This window comes from Lolium rigidum, chromosome 7, assembly GCF_022539505.1.
Source record: "Lolium rigidum isolate FL_2022 chromosome 7, APGP_CSIRO_Lrig_0.1, whole genome shotgun sequence".
Classification (NCBI taxonomy): Eukaryota; Viridiplantae; Streptophyta; class Magnoliopsida; order Poales; family Poaceae; genus Lolium; species Lolium rigidum.
In genome coordinates, this window is record NC_061514.1 from 156,715,549 (window position 1) to 156,728,057 (window position 12,509).

Genomic DNA, 12,509 nt, shown 5'->3' on the forward strand with positions numbered 1-12,509 from the left:
ATACCATGTCATGTTAATTATCAAGTTATTACATATGTGTTGTTTATGATCTTGCATGCTCTCCGTTTCTAGTAGAGGCTCTGGCCAAGTTTTTACTTTTAACTCCAAGAGGGAGTATTTATGCTCGATAGTGGGTTCATGCCTGCATTGACACCGGGGCCAGTGACAGAAAGTTCTAAGGTTGTGTTGTGCTTGTTGCCACTAGGGATAAAACATTGGCGCTATGTCCGAGGATGTAGTTGTTGATTACATTACGCACCATACTTAATGCAATTGTCCGTTGCTTTGCAACTTAATACTGGAGGGGGTTCGGATGATAACCTGAAGGTGGACTTTTTAGGCATAGATGCAGTTGGATGGCGGTCTATGTACTTTGTCGTAATGCCCAATTAAATCTCACCTATACTTATCATGTCATGTATGTGCATTGTTATGCCCTCTCTATTTGTCAATTGCCCGACTGTAATTTGTTCACCCAACATGCTTTTATCTTATGGGAGAGACACCTCTAGTGAACTGTGGACCCCGGTCCATTCTTTTAATACTTGAAATACAAATCTGCTGCAATACTTGTTTTACTATTTTCTCTCGCAAACAATCATCTTCCACACAATACGGTTAATCCTTTGTTACAGCAAGCCGGTGAGATTGACAACCTCACTTGTTTCGTTGGGGCAAAGTACTTTGGTTGTGTTGTGCGGGTTCCACGTTGGCGCCGGAATCTGCGGTGTTGCGCCGCACTACATCCCGCCGCCATCAACCTTCAACGTGCTTCTTGACTCCCTACTGGTTCGATTAAACCTTGGTTTCTAACTGAGGGAAACTTGCCGCTGTGCGCATCACACCTTCCTCTTGGGGTTCCCAACGGACGTGTCAATTACACGCATCAAGCAAATTTCCGGCGCCGTTGCCGGGGAGATCAAGACACGCTCGCAAGGGAGTCTCCACTTCTCAATCTCTTTACTTTGTTTTTGTCTTGCTTTATTTTATTTACTACTTTGTTTGCTGCATTATATCAAAACACAAAAAAAATTAGTTGCTAGCTTTACTTTATTTACTTGTCTTGTTTGCTATATCAAAAACACAAAAAAATTAGTTTACTTGCATTTACTTTATCTAGTTTGCTTTATTTACTATTGCTAAAATGGCCAACCCTGAAAATACTAAGTTGTGTGACTTCACAAGCACAAATAATAATGATTTCCTATGCACACCTATTGCTCCACACTGCTACTACAGCAGAATTCTTTGAAATTAAACCTCGCTTTACTTAATCTTGTCATGAGAGAGCAATTTTCTGGTGTTAGTTACGATGATGCTGCTTGCCCATCTCAATAATTTTGTTGAACTATGTGAAATGCAAAAATATAAAGATGTAGATGGTGATATTATAAAATTAAAATTGTTCCCTTTCTCATTAAGAGGAAGAGCTAAAGATTGGTTGCTATCTCTGCCTAAGAATAGTATTGATTCATGGACTAAATGCAAGGATGCTTTTATTGGTAGATATTATCCCCCTGCTAAAATTATATCTTTGAGGAGTAGCATAATGAATTTTAAACAATTAGATAATGAACATGTTGCTCAAGCTTGGGAAAGAATGAAATCTCTGGTTAAAAATTGCCCAACCCATGGAGTCGACTACTTGGATGATCATCCAAACCTTCTATGCAGGACTAAATTTTTCTTCGCGGAATTTATTGGATTCAGCTGCTGGAGGTACCTTTATGTCCATCACTCTTGGTGAAGCAACAAAGCTTCTTGATAATATGATGGTTAATTACTCTGAATGGCACACGGAAAGAGCTCCACAAGGTAAGAAGGTAAATTCTGTTGAAGAATCCTCTTCCTTGAATGATAAGGTTGATGCTATTATGTCTATGCTTGCGAATGATAGGACTAATGTTGATCCTAATAATGTTCCATTAGCTTCATTGGTTGCCCAAGAAGAACATGTTGATGTAAACTTCATTAAAAATAATAATTTCAACAACAATGCTTATCGGAACAATTCTAGTAATAACTATAGGCCATATCCTTATAATAATGGTAACGGTTATGCTAATTCTTATGGGAATTCTTACAACAATAATAGGAATACACCCCCTGGACTTGAAGCCATGCTTAAAGAATTTATTAGTACACAAACTTCCTTTAACAAATCTGTTGAGGAAAAGCTCAATAAAATTGATATTCTTGTTTCTAGAGTTGATAGTCTTGCCTCTGATGTTGATCTTTTGAAATCGAAAGTTATGCCTAATAGGGATATTGAAAATAAAATTGTTACTACAGCAAATGCCATCCAAGTTAGAATTAATGAGAATATAAGATTAATGGCTGAACTGCGTGCTAGGTGGGATAGAGAAGAAAATGAAAAACTTGCTAAAAAGGAAAATATAGTTAAAGTTTGGACTATTACCACCACTAGCAATGCTAATGATTCATATGTTGCTGCACCTCCTACTATCAATGGTAAAATAATTGGTGTTGGCAATGCTTCTACTCCTAGTGCAAAGCGCGCAAAATTACTCGAAACTGCTAAAACTGCTCGAAACTGCTCGTGATAAAACTGCTGAAATTTTTCCAACCTTGGGGATGATAATCCCATTGCTTTAGATTGTAATGATTTAGATTTTGATGATTGCCACATCTCTGAAGTTATAAAGTTCTTGCAAAAACTTGCTAAGAGTCCCAATGCTAGTGCTATAAATTTGGCTTTCACAAAACATATTACGGATGCTCTCATAAAAGCTAGAGAAGAGAAACTAAAACTTGAAACTTCTATTCCTAGAAAGCTAGAGGATGGTTGGGAGCCCATCATTAAAATGAGAGTCAAAGATTTTGATTGTAATGCCTTATGTGATCTTGGTGCAAGTATTTCTGTTATGCCTAAAAAAGTTTATGATATGCTTGACTTGCCACCATTAAAAAATTGTTATTTGGATGTTAATCTCGCTGATAATGCTAAAAAGAAACCTTTGGGGAAAGTTGATAATGTTCATATTATGGTTAACAATAACCTTGTCCCCGTTGATTTTGTTGTCTTGGATATTGAATGCAATGCATCTTGCCCCATTATATTGGGAAGACCTTTTCTTCAAACCGTTGGTGCTACTATTGATATGAAGGAAGGTAATATTAAATATCAATTTCCTCTCAAGAAAGGTATGGAACACTTCCCTAGAAAGAGAATGAAGTTACCTTATGATTCTATTATTAGAACAAATTATGATGTTGATGCTTCGTCTCTCGATGTTACTTAAGAAACACTTTCTGCGCCTAGCTGAAAGGCGTTAAAGAAAATCGCTTATGGGAGACAACCCATGTTTTTACTCCAGTATTTTTGTTTTATATTTGTGTCTTGGAAGTTGTTTACTACTGTAGCAACCTCTCCTTATCTTAGTTTTAAGTTTTGTTGTGCCAAGTAAAGTCTTTGATAGAAAAGTAAGTACTAGATTTGGATTACTGCGCAGTTCCAGATTTCTTTGCTGTCACGAATCTGGGTCTATCTCCCTGTAGGTAGCTCAGAAAATTACGCCAATTTACGAGCATGATCCTCAGATATGTACGCAACTTTCATTCAATTTGAGCATTTTCGTTTGAGCAAGTCTGGTGGCCTAATAAAATCCATCTTTACGGACTGTTCTGTTTTGACAGATTCTGTCTTTTATTTTGCATTGCCTCTTTTGCTATGTTGGATGAATTTCTTTGATCCATTAATGTCCAGTAGCTTAATGCAATGTCCAGAAGTGCTAAGAATGATTGTGTCACCTCTGAACATGTGAATTTTTATTATGCACTAACCCTCTAATGAGTTGTTTCGAGTTTGGTGTGGAGGAAGTTTTCAAGGATCAAGAGAGGAGTATGATGCAATATGATCAAGGAGAGTGAAAGCTCTAAGCTTGGGGATGCCCCGGTGGTTCACCCATGCATATATTAAGAAGACTCAAGCGTCTAAGCTTGGGGATGCCCAAGGCATCCCCTTCTTCATCGACAACATTATCAGGTTCCTCCCCTGAAACTATATTTTTATTCCGTCACATCTTATGCACTTTGCTTGGAGCGTCGGTTTGTTTTGTTTTTTTGTTTTGTTTGAATAAAATGGATCCTAGCATTCACTTTATGGGAGAGAGACACGCTCCGCTGTAGCATATGGACAAATATGTCCTTAGGCTCTACTCATAGTATTCAAGGCGAAGTTTCTTCTTCGTTAAATTGTTATATGGTTGGAATTGGAAAATGATACACGTAGTAACTCTAAAATGTCTTGGATTATTTGATACTTGGCAATTGTTGTGCTCATGTTTAAGCTCTTGCATCATATACTTTGCACCCATTAATGAAGAAATACTTAGAGCTTGCTAATTTGGTTTGCATATTTGGTTTCTCTAGAGTCTAGATAACATCTAGTATTGAGTTTTGAACAACAAGGAAGACGGTATGGAGTCTTATAATGTGTACAATATGTCTTTTATGTGAGTTTTGCTGTACCGTTCATCCTTGTGTTTGTTTCAAATAACCTTGCTAGCCTAAACCTTGTATCGAGAGGGAATACTTCTCATGCATCCAAAATACTTGAGCCAACCACTATGCCATTTGTGTCCACCATACCTACCTACTACATGGTATTTATCCGCCATTCCAAAGTAAATTGCTTGAGTGCTACCTTTAAAATTCCATCATTCACCTTTGCAATATATAGCTCATGGGACAAATAGCTTAAAAACTATTGTAGTATTGAATATGTACTTATGCACTTTATCTCTTATTAAGTTGCTTGTTGAGCGATAACCATGTTTACGGGGACTCCATCAACTATTCTTTGTTGGATATCATGTGAGTTGCTATGCATGTCCGTCTTGTCGCGAAGTAAGAGAGATCTACCACCTTCATGGTTGGAGCATGCATATTGTTAGAGAAGAACTTTGGGCCGCTAACTAAAGCCATGATTCATGGTGGAAGTTTCAGTTTGGACATATATCCTCAATCTCATATGAGAATAATAATTGTTGCCACATGCTTATGCATTTAAGAGGAGTCCATTATCTGTTGTCCATGTTGTCCCGGTATGGATGTCTAAGTTGAGAATAATCAAAAGCGAGAAATCCAAAATGCGAGCTTTCTCCTTAGACCTTTGTACGGGCGGCATGGAGGTACCCCATTGTGACACTTGGTCAAAACATATGCATTGCAAAGATCCGGTAGTCCAAGTTAATTAGGACAAGGTGCGGGCACTATTAGTATACTATGCATGAGACTTGCAACTTGTAATATATAATGTACATAACTCATATGCTTTATTACTACCGTTGACAAAATTGTTTCATGTTTTCAAAATAAAAGCTCTAGCACAAATATAGCAATCGATGCTTTCCTCTTTGAAGGACCATTCTCTTTACTTTTATGTTGAGTCAGTTCACCTATCTCTCTCCACCTCAAGAAGCAAACACTTGTGTGAACTGTGCATTGATTCCTACATACTTGCATATTGTACTTGTTATATTACTCTATGTTGACAATTATCCATGAGATATACATGTTACAAGTTGAAAGCAACCGCTGAAACTTAATCTTCCTTTGTGTTGCTTCAATACCTTTACTTTGATTTATTGCTTTATGAGTTAACTCTTATGCAAGACTTATTAATACTTGTCTTGAAGTACTATTCTTGAAAAGTCTTTGCTTTATGATTCATTTGTTTACTCATGTCATTACCATTGTTTTGATCGCTGCATCCACTACATATGTTTACAAATAGTATGATCAAGGTTATGATGGCATATCACTTCAGAAATTATCTTTGTTATCGTTTTACCTGCTCGGACGAGCAGAACTAAGCTTGGGGATGCTTGATACGTCTCCGACGTATCGATAATTTCTTATGTTATATGCCATATTATTGATGATACCTACATGTTTTATGCACACTTTATGTCATATTCGTGCATTTTCTGGAACTAACCTATTAACAAGATGCCGAAGTGCCAGTTCCTGTTTTCTGCTGTTTTTGGTTTCAGAAATCCTAGTAACGAAATATTCTCGGAATTGGACGGAACGAAGACCCAGGGGCCTATTTTTCCACGGAGCTTCCAGAAGACCGAAGAACATACGAAGTGGGGCCACGAGGTGGCGACACCACAAGGCGGCGCGGCCAAAGGGGGCCCGCGCCGCCCTATGGTGTGGCCCCCTCGTCCGGCCCCGACTCGCCCTTCCGCCTACTCAAAGCCTCCGTCGCGAAACCCCCGATGCGAAAAACCACGATACGGAAAACCTTACGAGACGCCGCCGCCGCCGATCCCATCTCGGGGGATTCCGGAGATCTCCTCTAGCACCCTGCCGGGAGGGGATTCATCTCCCGGAGGACTCTACACCGCCATGGTCGCCTCCGGAGTGATGAGTGAGTAGTTCACCCCCGGACTATGGATCCATAGCAGTAGCTAGATGGTTGTCTTCTCCTCATTGTGCTTCATTGTTGGATCTTGTGAGCTGCCTAACATGATCAAGATCATCTATCTGTAATTCTATATGTTGTGTTTGTCGGGATCCGATGGATAGAGAATACCATGTCATGTTAATTATCAAGTTATTACATATGTGTTGTTTATGATCTTGCATGCTCTCCGTTTCTAGTAGAGGCTCTGGCCAAGTTTTTACTTTTAACTCCAAGAGGGAGTATTTATGCTCGATAGTGGGTTCATGCCTGCATTGACACCTGGGGCAGTGACAGAAAGTTCTAAGGTTGTGTTGTGCTGTTGCCACTAGGGATAAAACATTGGCGCTATGTCCGAGGATGTAGTTGTTGATTACATTACGCACCATACTTAATGCAATTGTCTGTTGCTTTGCAACTTAATACTGGAGGGGGTTCGGATGATAACCTGAAGGTGGACTTTTTAGGCATAGATGCGGTTGGATGGCGGTCTATGTACTTTGTCGTAATGCCCAATTAAATCTCACTATACTTATCATGTCATGTATGTGCATTGTTATGCCCTCTCTATTTGTCAATTGCCCGACTGTAATTTGTTCACCCAACATGCTTTTATCTTATGGGAGAGACACCTCTAGTGAACTGTGGACCCCGGTCCATTCTTTTAATACTGAAATACAAATCTGCTGCAATACTTGTTTTACTATTTTCTCTCGCAAACAATCATCTTCCACACAATACGGTTAATCCTTTGTTACAGCAAGCCGGTGAGATTGACAACCTCACTTGTTTCGTTGGGGCAAAGTACTTTGGTTGTGTTGTGCGGGTTCCACGTTGGCGCCGGAATCTGCGGTGTTGCGCCGCACTACATCCCGCCGCCATCAACCTTCAACGTGCTTCTTGACTCCTACTGGTTCGATTAAACCTTGGTTTCTAACTGAGGGAAACTTGCCGCTGTGCGCATCACACCTTCCTCTTGGGGTTCCCAACGGACGTGTCAACTACACGCATCACGGACCGGCGTGGGATCCGGAGAACCAGCCGCCGGACATTTCAGAGGAGGAGGCCATTGCCATGGCACTGGCCAACAGCGAGCAGGACGAGCTCAACGAGCTCGCTTTGTGGGACGAGCTCGCAATCCAGCTTCGCGAGTCAGCGCTCGCGCAGGGGAGGCCGGCGACTCCTCCGGCCACGCCGACGCATTCCAACGTCCGCGCTCTGCCTGCTGCTCCAGCGTGGGATCCCTGGCCACAGCCTCCTGCCCGTGCGGCGGTACCTCCTCCACCGCCGGCGTACGAGCTTCCATGGTCAAATTCTACTAACAAGAGTAGACATGCAAAATTTATGTTTGTTGCTGAAGGGAAAACCGTTCCAGCTGTTCCTGAATAGCTTCCTTCAAAAGGATTTCCGACGCCGCAGCTGATTGAGCTCGTCAGCGACGACGACCAGTAGACAGCGCCTATTTTAGCACCCCTTTCTGGCTTTTTTATGTCCTTTTTATTATCATGTAAATTATGGCGTATGAATGAAAAAAAAATTATGTATCGTGCCGCTGGAGCCACCCCCGACGCAAACGGACACCCGGACACTTTCGACCATTTGGCCCGACGCAAACGGACACGACGCGTCCGTTTGGACGTCCGAAATGCGTCGCGCCGCTGGAGATGCCCTGATGTTTCGAGTTTTACTGTTTGGCTAACTTGCTGGCTGTTTAGCTGCATGATGAGGAATTGTCTGAAATACCCTGGAATTTCGAGAACATTTATAATACTATCTAACTTAAGTGTATAATTGATCGAATATAGGTTTTCAAAACATTCATAGAACAGGTTCTGAAGGAAAGCCAGTTGAGCAGTTTTTAGCTGGCCTGTCCTAATGCAACTAGTGCAGGTGTTTTTGTTTAGCCTCACTCTTCCTTACTCTCTACTCTAGACACATACTCTATTCAAATCAACACAAACATATTTTGAATCAAAATAAGATGTACAAGAAAAAGATGCGTGTCGATGATATGAATCAGTTCCCACAATCGGTTTTGAGTTTCGTCAGTCGTAAATCATCAATTACGTATATGAAATTTTAAGCAAATTTTGCAAATTCATCGCACACGCTTAACCATAATAAAATTTCCTTTGACCCACCTCACCATTCCGCATGACTTTCATGTTAACAGGTTTTTGTTTTGGTGTATATACACGGATAAATAAATGACTCGCTAGTATACTGTAATGTGTACGTATGCGCGAGTATAGTTTGGAATACTCTTGCTCAACTTCTGGCTTGCCATTTTTATGGACGGCGACATGGTGATGATATATGATAAGTGAGAGGTGATAATCCATGGTGGTGGCGGCATGGTGATGTTCGTCTTCTGGTCGGCGACGTGGTGATGCTTGTGATCGGCGTGACCGACGGTGTCATGGTGGCATTCAGCTTCGTCGTCGGCGACATGGTTATGCTTGTGACGAGCGTGAATGGAGGTGTCATGGTGGTGTTTGTCTTCGTGGACGGCGACGTGGTGATGCTTGTGACCGGCGTGACCAGCGGTGTTATGGTGGTCTTCGTCTTCGTGGTCAACGACATGGTGATGCTTGTGACAGACGTGAACAACGGTGTCATGGTGGTGTTCGTCTTCATGGTCAGCGACGTGGTGGTTCTTGTGACCGGCGGCGTCATGGTGGTCTTCGTCTTCGTGGTCTTCGTCTTCGTGGTCGACGATGTGGTGATGCTTGTGACCGGCGTGAACGACGGTGCTATGGTGGTCTTCATCTTTGTGGTCGGTGATGTGCCCATGCTTGTGACCGGCGTAACCGACGGTGTCACGGTGGTCTTCGTCTTCGTGGTCGGAGGCGTGGTGATGCTTTTGACCGGCGTGATCGACGGTGCCATCGCCGACGTGCCTTAACTTGTGAACGGCGGTGCGATGATGGTCTTGTGATAGGTGACGTAACATCACCATGTTGCCATATAGGTGAGGCAAGGAAAAGAATACGAGCAACCAAACAAAGTGGCACTTGGGTACCAACTGATGCAACCCAGGCAATCAAACGAAGTGCGTACTTTGTACCAGAACTCGTCTAGAACGAGATGTGAGTTCCATCTCAGTGACACAGTGAACCACGAATTGGATGCAGAATACCAAACACGCACTAACGCACCTAGTGGGGCTCATTAGCTCAGGACATCTCCAACTGCACGTTCAATTGATTCTGCTGCGTTTAAATAGGTCTGCGTTTGTAGAAAGACTAGGTGTGCACGACGCGATCCAAATAAGCCGTTCCATCTGGCGTGACTTACCGGTCTATCAAATTTTAGGGACGGATGTGTCTACACGGGCACGACACGACACATGCAACGTATATCCTCCCGCACGTACCGCGGACCCGCATGGCAGTGACCCAATAGCAGAAGGATGATAGCGGATGCAGCCATGTGGCCATCAAAGATTCAAAGCCGTTGACTCCTGGACCGACATTGATGCCGAAGCCACTGGAACCTGCGCGGGCATTGATGGCCAATGCTTCTTATACTGGCCATGGCCCCGTCTCTCCACCGCTCCCTCGACCTGCGCCATTGCCAGAACAGACACACCACTACCATTGCCTTTGATGAAGATGTCGTCCTGGCTGAAGAAGACAACGAACGGACGAACATGAGACAGACTCTTCCTTGGCCCGACGTGGCTGCTCATCACCTCCAAGTGCATGCTGCACCCGGAATTAGCCGCCGTCTCCACGCGCGACAGATTTCGTCGTGCCTCAAGCTGCTGCGACGGTGGCACGTCACTAGCCGCCCCTCGACGAACGCAACCGCTTCTACGTCCTAGTGATGGAGTGCCATCAGCGGTGGGCGGAGGCATGCCCGTGTGAGAACAAGGACAACTCCCTTTCTGGCGATTGGCACCTCAACCTTAGTAGGGTGCTGGTGCCGATAGCGCCCACTGATGGGCCGGCGCTGGAAGCGGAGATGTGGCGCCGCAACGCTCGCCTCCCGCAGTCGCTATGGGACGACCACACGTACCCCTGGCGAGATATCTAACGGGCCTTCCTCGCCTATGAGCACAACGAACTGCAGTCATCCTGGGAGGTGCACGAGTTCCAGCTCGGCGACCTCATGGCAGTCACCGACGATGAGGCTCCCGTGGCGGAAGTGGTGGTCAAGCAGGAGGTGTCGGTGCCGGAGGGCTATGACAAGGACGTAGCCTACGCCCTAGCCATCGAGGAGTCCAAGTGGCTTGGGAGGCGTGAGGGCTAGAAGACGTCATCCGACTCACAACAATGGTGGCGGAGCACAACGCGGTTCCGCCACTGCCACCGCACGCGCCTCCCTCAGGCCGCGTGGGAAGGGCATGTGGTTCCGCCGACACCTCCATCGTAGCACATCCCGCCGAAGTACCCATGCGTGGCCGCAACAGGGGCCATGGACACCACCCATGATTGCAGACCTCACCGAGGACAAGGCAGATGTGTAGGCGGCGGCGCCGTCTACGACGACGCAAGGACGCCAGCTGTACCTAGGGTACAGTTTTCTTTTGTTTACTTCCTATGTACATTATGTTTGAATGAATGAAATCTTTTTAAAATTTTGCGCGCTTTTAAATTTAACTAGCATAGTGACCCTCGCAAATGCGAGGGCATCATCTTTATGTGTTCGAGAAATACATTCATAGTTTCATGTATTTTTGCAATATGTCAGCATAAAAATATGGTTATATAGTCATAGCACATGAGTTAGAGTCTTTGATATTTCCTTCAATAGATGGGATGCAATAACAAAGGGCGTGTGTGCTTTGTGTTAGTAATCGTTTCTATTTACTACCTTCACTCCAAAATATCCAATGAATTAGTTATTGCTACATCAGAAAGATGTCGCTTTGAGCTTGTTTTTCATATGATTATGTTTTCATAATTAATAAATTGAATTGTAGAAAACAATTGAATAAAATATCTAAAGTTGTTTATATTTACTCATTGAGGGCCACTTAGAGTAGAAGATATGGAGGTGTTTGTCCAAGTTCTTGGAATAAGAAAATTGCTCATGTAAGTACAAAACCTCCCGATCGTCCGTCAAGGTGACCATAGCACGCCTAGGTGTGAGGCTCTAGTGAAGAGAGATAGAATTTCTATTTACTCGTGAACCAAGTTATTTTTATTTCAAGAGATATGGATTAGGTTGCCATAGCGTCTTAAATCGACAAAAGGTGATATCCTTTCCAATTTTGTTTTTCTACGAAGAAAAATATACCGCTAGGCAATATTATTTCGGGTTTACGGAAATACCGGCCAAATATCATCGTCCGAGATTTGTTAAAACCATTTTACAGATTTCTTCGTAATTTGTAAATATTCATTAAACTTGAGAAAATTAGGTAAAACATGGAAAATTTTGCTTGCTAATATTTTTCTTGGGCAGTATTCGGAAAAGGCAGTTGCTGCCGAGATACCGGAAAATACCAATTGAGAAGAAGAAAAAATCTGCTCATGTCTCTATAAAATTGCTTTTGTGCCAACGGATAGGAATAGTCTTTTTGTATTTTAATATGCGGACTTGGAGAAGAGTTGTATGAAACCATCTCAGTGTCGTTTGAACTAATCTTTTGTTTTATCAGAAATAGCTCGTGTCATTTTTTTAAACGGACGCGGCCCTGTTTTTATGTGGAGTAGTTTTCTTTTTGCAACCGATCTGCCGGAACACATCTTTGTTCTAGCTGATCGCACGTCTTTTTTCTTTTTGATTCAAAAACGGACATAACCTGCCCTTTTCTAACTGGACTCTTTGTAGCTGGCCAGCCGGAGATGCAACAGGTTGTATATGGCATTTTTTTTGTTTGTTTTCACGTTGAACCAATATAGCAGTTTTTTTTTGGTAACTCCATCGTGTCAACTACACAAATCAGACTGCTTTTTTTAGTTACGTAACTATTAATAGTTGGTAAAATCCTAGCCACTTATTTTAGATCTAACTATTATAAATAATGAAAGTGATGTGGATTAACGTGGTGTCTCTATTTTAGTTTCGTATATTGCTTTTAGTATATCAATTGAATAAAATATCTAAAGTTGTTTATATTTACTCATTG